We start from the raw sequence: 8653 nt of genomic DNA on the forward strand, positions 1-8653 counted from the left end.
ATCATTACATGATAGTAAAAGATTCCAAAAGTGACTGCTATATGCAACATATGGGAATTGAAACAATAGTTACATCATTGTATCATAACATAAAAGTATAGCCAACATTCGCTAACTTATATACAAATAATAAGTTTCAAGTTATACTCTATACATAAAGAGTATTACTAAGACTTAAACAATAACAACTGTCTATATATATATATATATATATATATATATATATATATATATATATATATATATATATATATATATATATATATATATATATAATGAAGGTAGGTCACCGCTTCTATGTTTAGGTCATCATCACTCCCCACTTGATTGGTCTTTGATTCCTATCCAAATTTTGGATAGTATGGAATCCTGTAATGAAATGCATACATATACCAATGAATTGAAGACAATCTACCATGTATTTATAGGGACACCAAGATTAAGGGACTCATGAATCATAAAGCATACGAGTTACATTTCTTCATAAGCCACTTTACGAATGTAAACTATGTTGTTTCTTATGAATAACTTGTGATGGTTTATTATCGGGCTTACTTGTACTTCACTTGAACTTTGACCTTACTAAAATTCGTTTATCATCTTATCATTATGCTTTAATTAAATGTTTTTAAGGAAATAACTAATATGATTTAACATGATAATGAAATAAACATATCAATGTGCCTATCACTAACACCAAAATGATAGATTTTATAGATACCTTATTCAATTATCGGTTTCGCTTTGGCTAGACCAACAATTGAATATTATGGCATCCTAAAAGTTATACTACGCTATACAAACATTGCAATCACCTTTGGGAAAAAATACAATATTTATGCAATTTATGATTAAAATTCATTGCACGAGTCATTATTCAATTAGTCTTTGGGTTCCTTGAATAATAAATCAAACAATTGCTTAATGTGGTGTTTAATCAACTCCAATGTCAAACCAAACAACATTTCTTTGGTCCAATCACTTAAGTCTAACATCGTAGTTACCACTCATCACTTCGAATTATCAAATTTCAAATTTATCAATTTATAAATATTTAGGTGATTTTATAAACAATGTATTGAACACTCAGTAAATTTTGATAATCACTTCATGAAAACGAACGAATAAATAAAGGCCAACTACAAGATTAAATTTCTTACGGTGGGAAATTTGATATACATAAATATGATGCAAGTCTCATAAATTAATGACAAACTAGAAAGGTTACCCCGCTACGCGGGGGCCAGAAGCTTTCAATGTTGTTTCCGAATCGATAAATATGACAAACGTAGAATGTGCAAGGATGAAAAGCCCGGGCTTTTGCCCCAGACCGTTTTTTTTCATGTTTTTATGATAAATGTAAAAGTTATGACTGCAAGGACCAGAAGTGTCAAAATGGCTAAAAAATTAAAGGGGTAAGAATTAGCAACTGTTTACAAAAGGGATCGAAGTTGTCAAACCGTTAAAGTTTTGTGGCCAAACTTTAAATGTTAAAAGGTTTCTAAAAAGTGTAAAAATATTGATTGCAAGGACCAAAAGCAAAAAATGTAAAAGTTTTGACTGCAAGGATCAGAAGTGTCAAAATGGCTAAAGAATTGAAGGGGTAGGAATTAGCAAATTTCCGTTAAAAGTTCTTCCTTGATGTTTACATTGATCCAAAAAAAACCTTTAGCCTAAGTGGGAAAAAAATGTGTTAATAGAATAAATAGCAACATGCTTTCATTTCTTCCTATTGCATCATTGTACTTTGGAAGATTTATTCAATTATAGCAAGTCAAAGTCTAGCTACAAAATATATGTTTGCTTTAACAAAAAAAAAAGGTTATTAAAACCCAAAAATTTATTCAATTATAGCAAGTGAAAGTCCATTCCTTTAGCAAATACCTGCAGAAAGAAAAGAAGATAAACACAAAAATTTAACCTAAAAATACTTTAAAACCCATTGAATGTTCATAGGAATAGTAAATCTTTTTTTTACAAAGAAGAAAACAAAGGTAAGCAAGTAGCTTACCTCTATCAATTTGCGAAAGGATGTCAAAGGGAAAAAATAACCGACAACTGTGATTATTCCAAAGAACAAACCAACTGTAAATAATACAAACATTTTACAAACAACCGGACTAAAAAAAGGAATAGAAGTTTACCATCAACTTTTCGATTATGCCCCTGCCCCTAAATCTAATTATTCGAACATACAGGGGTATTTTGGTCCACAGCTGTTAAAATCAATTTTTTTAAGTATAAAAAATAGTATGCAGGGGCAGTTTTGGTACAAAAGTGTTAAAATCAGTTTTTTTAAGTTGAAAAACAGTATGCAATGGCAGTTTGGTCCAAAAATCTTAAAATCAAAATTTTTAACTATAGAAAGAGTATGCATTAGCAATTTGGTGCAAAAATGTTAGAATGCAAATTTTTTTAACTATAAAAACAGTAACAGCTTTGTTGCTTGCTGCTGTCTTGGTTATCAACTATCAAAATGTGGTAAACTAATCCGATAACATGATTACACTGGATATGGTAGGCATTTATATTTATATCGAGTGAAGCTGAAGTAAAAGATATTTATATTTAAAAAAATTGTTTTACCTGGGAAGTTGTATGTATGAGGTTTGTATTCATCTAGAATTGTTGGAAGGGTGCGTATGTAATAGTTGATCAGTGAATCACATAGAATCTGTTTATCTTGTGAACTGTGTTATCAGATAACATGATGGATACTTCAGTTAAATACGGATAAACTGCAACAGAGGCATATTAAAAGTATGAAAAAAATAATGAAATAAAGTAACTAAAAGCTAAGAATAATAATTGTAGCTTCGAAGGGTTCTATCGCAGGTGTCGTGGTCTTCTTCTTCACCGATGATAGAGATAAAAGGAATAAGAAGGTGAGAAATAGAAGAGGTGAGCAAAGGCGAAACACCATCACGACTCCAACCCACTACCCCCATCATCAGCAGTAGCAGTGACGCCGACGCTGCAAGCGGGTGTCCCACTACAAAAAAAAAAAAAAAAAGGCAGAATGAAACTTTTGACATCAACCTGGTCACACAAGAAGAAAACCGCCAATCAATAAGCTACACTTTATTTTGTTAAGGAAATGAGACTGATTATTTATAAAGAGGAAATAACATTAAAAATCAATAAAAGTAGTGACCACACCGACACTTCAAATTAGGATGTCGTAAATATCTCCCTAATAAATTTTGTGGATATACCATGTCATTATATTTCCTCCCAAATAGATTTCGATGATAAAGTGTACAACTTTAATCAAAAAAACAAAAGTCAAAACCATGTAAAAAACAATTAACAGTATAATCTTTCACATTATATTATTAGTTATTACTTATTACCTTCCAATAAGTCCTGCTAAAGGGCCACTTGTGATTCTGCATATGAAAGAACTCATAAGTAAAACAACTATAAATCAACAACTATACATCGAATTATCGAAATGATGAAATCCTTTTTATAATAATAATAATAATAATAATAATAATAACAACATACCCACTATTCACTTACACGTTCAACTGCATTAATAGTGACACGTTCAACTGCATTAATAGTGAGGTCCACCTTCCCTGAATCTGTAAAATTGCAGCATCTTTGATTTATAAAGAAGACTTCATTCTATTTTCTGAATCTTGATTATATAAATTGGAGTGCCATTAGGTATGTTACCTCCAGCAGGCTGTGGAACAATACTAACGTCTTCCATAATTCCCATAGCTAACAATGTGTCTACATCTGTTTTTGCTTGAAGCATACTATATACCTGATAATAGCATTTCAACTTTCATATTTGATATTTGATATTGCATCTTCAGTTTTAGCAAATTTTAATAAAAGAAAAAAGGTAATTGCTGATTGATTGCTACATGTTGTTTAAAATACCTGCCCCTTTTTGGCATTAAGTTGCCTAAGAATTGTCTCAGGCCCTGTCTTTCCTGTAGTTGGCTCACCACTAAATTTTAAAACCAAAAAACAGATGTTAGTGTCAAAAAATATCTTCAAATTAAAGGACTATATAATTAGAAAAAATAAAGATCTTCTTACGTTCTATGGAGAAAACGTACGGATATATTGTTGACCTCTGCTTCTGACACTTGTAACCTAGTAATTCCTCCAGAGAGAATCTCAATTCCTGAAACCTGATGATTACAATTTCATCATGATAAACACTGTAAAATGGAAATATAATTACCTGTTTCTACCAACTACCAACACCATTTCCTGCCAAAAAAAAATCTTGAATCCTCGAGGGATAAATTAGTAAATATGTAAGTTATTTTTAATAATAGAAAAAATGAGATAAAATGGTCATTCTAAAAATATTAACAGATAAGTACTTAGATTTAATAATAGAAAAAATAAGATATCCCAATACCAAATCTGTAATTTAATCTAGTAAATAACATATATTAATAAATAATAAAAAATATTGGTGTTTTTTGAATAAAAAAGTTGAGAAATGTGATAATTTGTTACCATAAAATAAACATTAACCATATATAATTTATAGTGCTATGAATTTTTTGAACACTTACTATGTCCACAATTAAGAACCACAGGTCGATAGAGAAGTTCTTTACATATTCCAAAAAGTAAATCATTAACAGCTACATTTTTTGACATTTCAATACTTGAAGTTGTAGGACTCCCTTTTGTACATTTACCTTGTTGGACATAAGCTGGAGTATATACAAAAAATATGAGAATGCATTGCCAATGTTGTGGCATGTAAACTAATAAAAAAACAAATATTGCCACTGAAATTAATAAAAGTAAGAATATAATTTTCTTTATTTGATTAATAAGTGAGTTGAAAAAAGATTGTTATACCTCTTGTTTACAGGGGGTATCAGCTTCTTAAATCATGAACCTGTTAATTATTGGTTACTCTTGGGATACATCACTTCAGCTTCGATTTTAAATGATTTTACGTACCCATAATTGCTAGTCTCCATGCCAACCTCAATCAAATACAACTAACAAATTATATCTGAGTTTACAAATCAGAAATATTAAAATAATAAAATAATGTTTATAAGCAAAAAAAATAAAATTAAAATATATATAATGCATCAGAAAATACCTAATTAAGCATCCTTTGTACTTCACTCATTGTGGTTGTTTATATATATTTCTTTCTTCCCCTGCTATTGACATTCCCAAACACCCACCTGCTGGTTCGATTTTATTCTTCACCTAAACAAAAATACCTAATCAATGCAAGACTCGACATAAGATGCATTTAAGATTAATAAAAAAACAAACAATGAATAAAAATTCAATCTTTAAAAACTCACTCCATGATAGTCGTCTCTAGTATAACTGTAGACATCTCGGATGCAACTGTATTGGGTATCACCGAAGGTGTCGACGTAGCGGAAGGAGCCATAAAGCCCTAATAAAAAACCAAGAAGAAATTAAAATCCTTAATATGGGAAACGCAGGGGAATTTGTGTCTGCCACCGAACCTTACTGGAACCGCCGTCGCTCAGCGTCCCACCGGTCGCACCCTCCCATCTCCATCTTCGGCCTTACCAACTCGGAGGCACTCCGTTCCCTTCGCGAGATGACGACCATGATCTGGCCTCGAAGCCGCTTGACGCTCCTTCTCGCTGTCTGATTTCATTGCTCCCGTATCCCTTTTCTTTCAAGCTGATCGATAAAGAAATGATGGGGGCAAAAACCGAAAAAAAAAAAAAAAAAAAAAAAAAAACAGATGGTGAACCGGGTGATTGACCCAGCTAGGGCTTTTTCTCACAAAACCCAAATAGCCTAAAAAGTAGAATAGAATCTGTTTGTACATGATGGAATGGGAAAACGGAGAGGGAGGGGAATTAATTTTCTAACCTGAAACTCAAATAAAGGCTCCAGATGTTCTCCAATTGAATATGGAAGCTTCAATCCATGGACAAAGGGAGAAGGTTTGCCGTCGGTGTCACCAAAATCGATGGTGGACGGTGGTGCACCGACTTCTTCGGACGCAGGAGGCGACGACCTATGTGTACCGGTTCCGGGTTTTATGAGATTGAATCAGAAGAGCCGACCAACAACGGTGATATGTGATAGAGACGATGGGTTTTACTTTTCGTTGAGTATCGCATCACTTTAGTTGCAAGATATAGTGTCGATTTTTCCTCCATCTTCAACAGTGTCGATTGAAGAGACGGTGGAGAGTTGAAGAGTGAACAATAGCAGTGGAGTGAGTACGTGGACACCTTTGAGGCGGTGCAGTGCGATTTAACTAATCCAGGTAAAGTAGGTAACCCAAGGAACAGTATCTGTGGTCAATACTGTAGCTAAGGACATATAATTTTAATATATAGTATAATATAATTATATTTAAATAGATAATAGACACATTGATTGACATCATATTGACGTCATATATAGTTGCAAAGTTGCAAATGAATGGCCAGTTAAAATATATAAAAACTTATGTATCACCTATAGTGATTTATACATGAAATAAACATATTCTTTGACAATCCATAATTGGTCTTACAACATGAATAAAAAATACATCACCAAATAAGACATTTAAATTTATCTTTCGCCAACATATAATATATTTATTTTGTAGTGAGCCAATAAATTTGTTAATTTATAAGACACATATAATATACAAGTTGAACTAACAATAAATAAATAAACGTTAGTCCATCTCATATCATAAGTACGTGTCATTCAACGTAAATGCTTACAAATAAATATTCGTAATAGTTTAATTTGAGTTTAAACAAATCAACTGATAAGTATATTTATATACATATTAAAAACGGACCACACTAAGGAATAGTAAACACCTATGTCTTTGGTTATGAGTGGGATTGCAAATCTGTGTCTTTTTTTATGGGTCATGTCTTCATATTTTGTATATTCTTAATGGGTGTGTGTTCTTCTGTGATTGGTTGGATTTTTTTTCTTGCGTGTTATCCGTGTGTGGATTAGTGTCTTGGATACGTGTTGCATTGTTGTGTCACCGCAACCTCAACCAATCGTTTTCCTCCGAATTCAACAACTTTTTTTTTCTGGATCCATCCACCGCCTACACCTCCCACCTATGTTTCACCTTCGTCTGTAACATCACCAACGAACCTGGCCGCCATCTTTTTTCTTTCTCCTTCCACCGTTCCTCCTTCTATCGTCTCTTCTTTTTTCTTAGCTCATCCACCGGTGTTACTTTAATCTACTGCTTCACCTACTTAAAACTCAATGACTTAATCCTTCCACCGCCTAGTGCTTCTTATCGATTTATCCCATTTCTTCCTTATCGGTCTCACTATATGAAGTTGGTTGATTTATGTGAAATCAGGTATTCCATGTAAGTTTAGAAAACCCTAATTTCAGAAAGAGGAAAAGTCGACCAGCTCTGCAATCCGATTTTGACTAATGCAAAAATCCAATTTTGATCTATGGGAAGTCGAAGCCGACGGTTGATGTTGCAATTTTGATCTATGGGAAGTCGAAGCCGACGGTTGATGTTGGTGAAACGCAGGAGGTTTCTAACTAGAGGTGAGTTGGTGGGTGTGAGCGGAAGATACCGGTCCGCAACGGAGGCTACGGTGGTGGTCGTCTATCGTTTCCAGAGACGATTCGGATATGAGCGGCCTTCACAAAACCCTAGATGAATGTAATCACTAGACACCACCATCAACAAATGCCTATTTCCCCCCATTTATCAAAGTCAACGCCTTTAAAGTCATTCTCTCTTTACTTACTGCACACTTCTGAAGATTTTCGATATAAGGTGGATAGGTTGCCTCTGGAGGTCCAAATTTCATCATATATTTGTATATTCATTTTTTTTATTTTAATTTTTTCATGTTTACATCAATTAATGTTGAAATGATTATGATTTGGGTGATATTTCCATTCATATATAATTTTCTGTTGGTTTTCAAACTTGTTTCTCAAGATCCTATTTTAAGGCATGTTTTCACTTATTAACAATATTTCTTCATAAAAAATGGATGATCTGAGGATTATTCTTTTAATTTGGAACTGGAGATAGGTAAATTCAATATATCAAGAAATGTTGATGGAGGTTTACCTACTAATCATAATCTGTAATTCAAAAGCTGCAATAGTGCATCTATATTATTACTGCATCTATATGATTATTTTAGGAATATATGATGTGATACAAGTTGCATTTTATGTTCTTGGTTCAATTTTATGCTGCTAAAGTTGGCATCTATATGATTTATGTCTTTATTTTATTTATCTTTTTGTAATATTTCATATGAGCTAAAGTTAATCTCAAATATCTCGATTTTATTGCTGCTTTAGGAAGATGACGAGTGTACCCTTGAGGAAGATGAAGCTCTTATAACAGAAGATGAAAGATGAGAGGAATTAACAGCATTGGAAAGTGAAAAGGATTTACCTGCTCATTGGATGTCGTAGTTTTAACTTTTATTCTTTTATATTTGATATAAAAATATATTCAGAAAATACTTTAGGAAAGACTACTGATGGTGTACGTGGTAGAACTAATCCTATGTACCAGAGGACAAGTTATTGTGTAAGGAATGTTGTTTAAATTTAATGTTTTAATTATTAATAGCATGTTCATATAATTATATTCTATAACTGATTTTTTTATGGGTCATGATTATGGTTACTAACCTAAAATCTA

General features: G+C 32.4%; 2 long non-coding RNA genes across 10 annotated transcripts; both read right to left on the bottom strand.

Annotated features, from left to right (window-relative positions):
* Positions 1-375: 375 nt before the first annotated feature.
* Positions 376-3743, bottom strand: LOC111891861 (uncharacterized). Of its 2 annotated transcripts, none has more exons than XR_008224411.1 (6): positions 3685-3743; positions 3511-3590; positions 3354-3389; positions 2012-2992; positions 562-1884; positions 376-517 (listed from the first exon to the last, which is right to left on the bottom strand). It is a non-coding gene; the product is annotated as an uncharacterized LOC111891861 (long non-coding RNA). The 2 variants fall into 2 exon arrangements; XR_006192484.2 differs by lacking the exon at positions 376-517 and having other exon boundaries at positions 1679-1884; positions 2012-2058; positions 2587-2992.
* A 149-nt stretch (positions 3744-3892) lies between these two features.
* Positions 3893-6225, bottom strand: LOC111891860 (uncharacterized). 8 transcript variants are annotated; one of them, XR_002850378.3, is made up of 6 exons: positions 5863-6225; positions 5484-5667; positions 5313-5410; positions 5099-5211; positions 4060-5005; positions 3893-3967 (listed from the first exon to the last, which is right to left on the bottom strand). It is a non-coding gene; the product is annotated as an uncharacterized LOC111891860 (long non-coding RNA). The 8 variants fall into 8 exon arrangements; XR_006192480.2 differs by having other exon boundaries at positions 4060-4991; positions 5099-5225; XR_006192482.2 differs by having other exon boundaries at positions 5099-5225.
* Between the last annotated feature and the right edge of the window lie 2428 nt (positions 6226-8653).

This window comes from Lactuca sativa, chromosome 5 (assembly GCF_002870075.4).
Source record: "Lactuca sativa cultivar Salinas chromosome 5, Lsat_Salinas_v11, whole genome shotgun sequence".
NCBI lineage: Eukaryota > Viridiplantae > Streptophyta > Magnoliopsida > Asterales > Asteraceae > Lactuca > Lactuca sativa.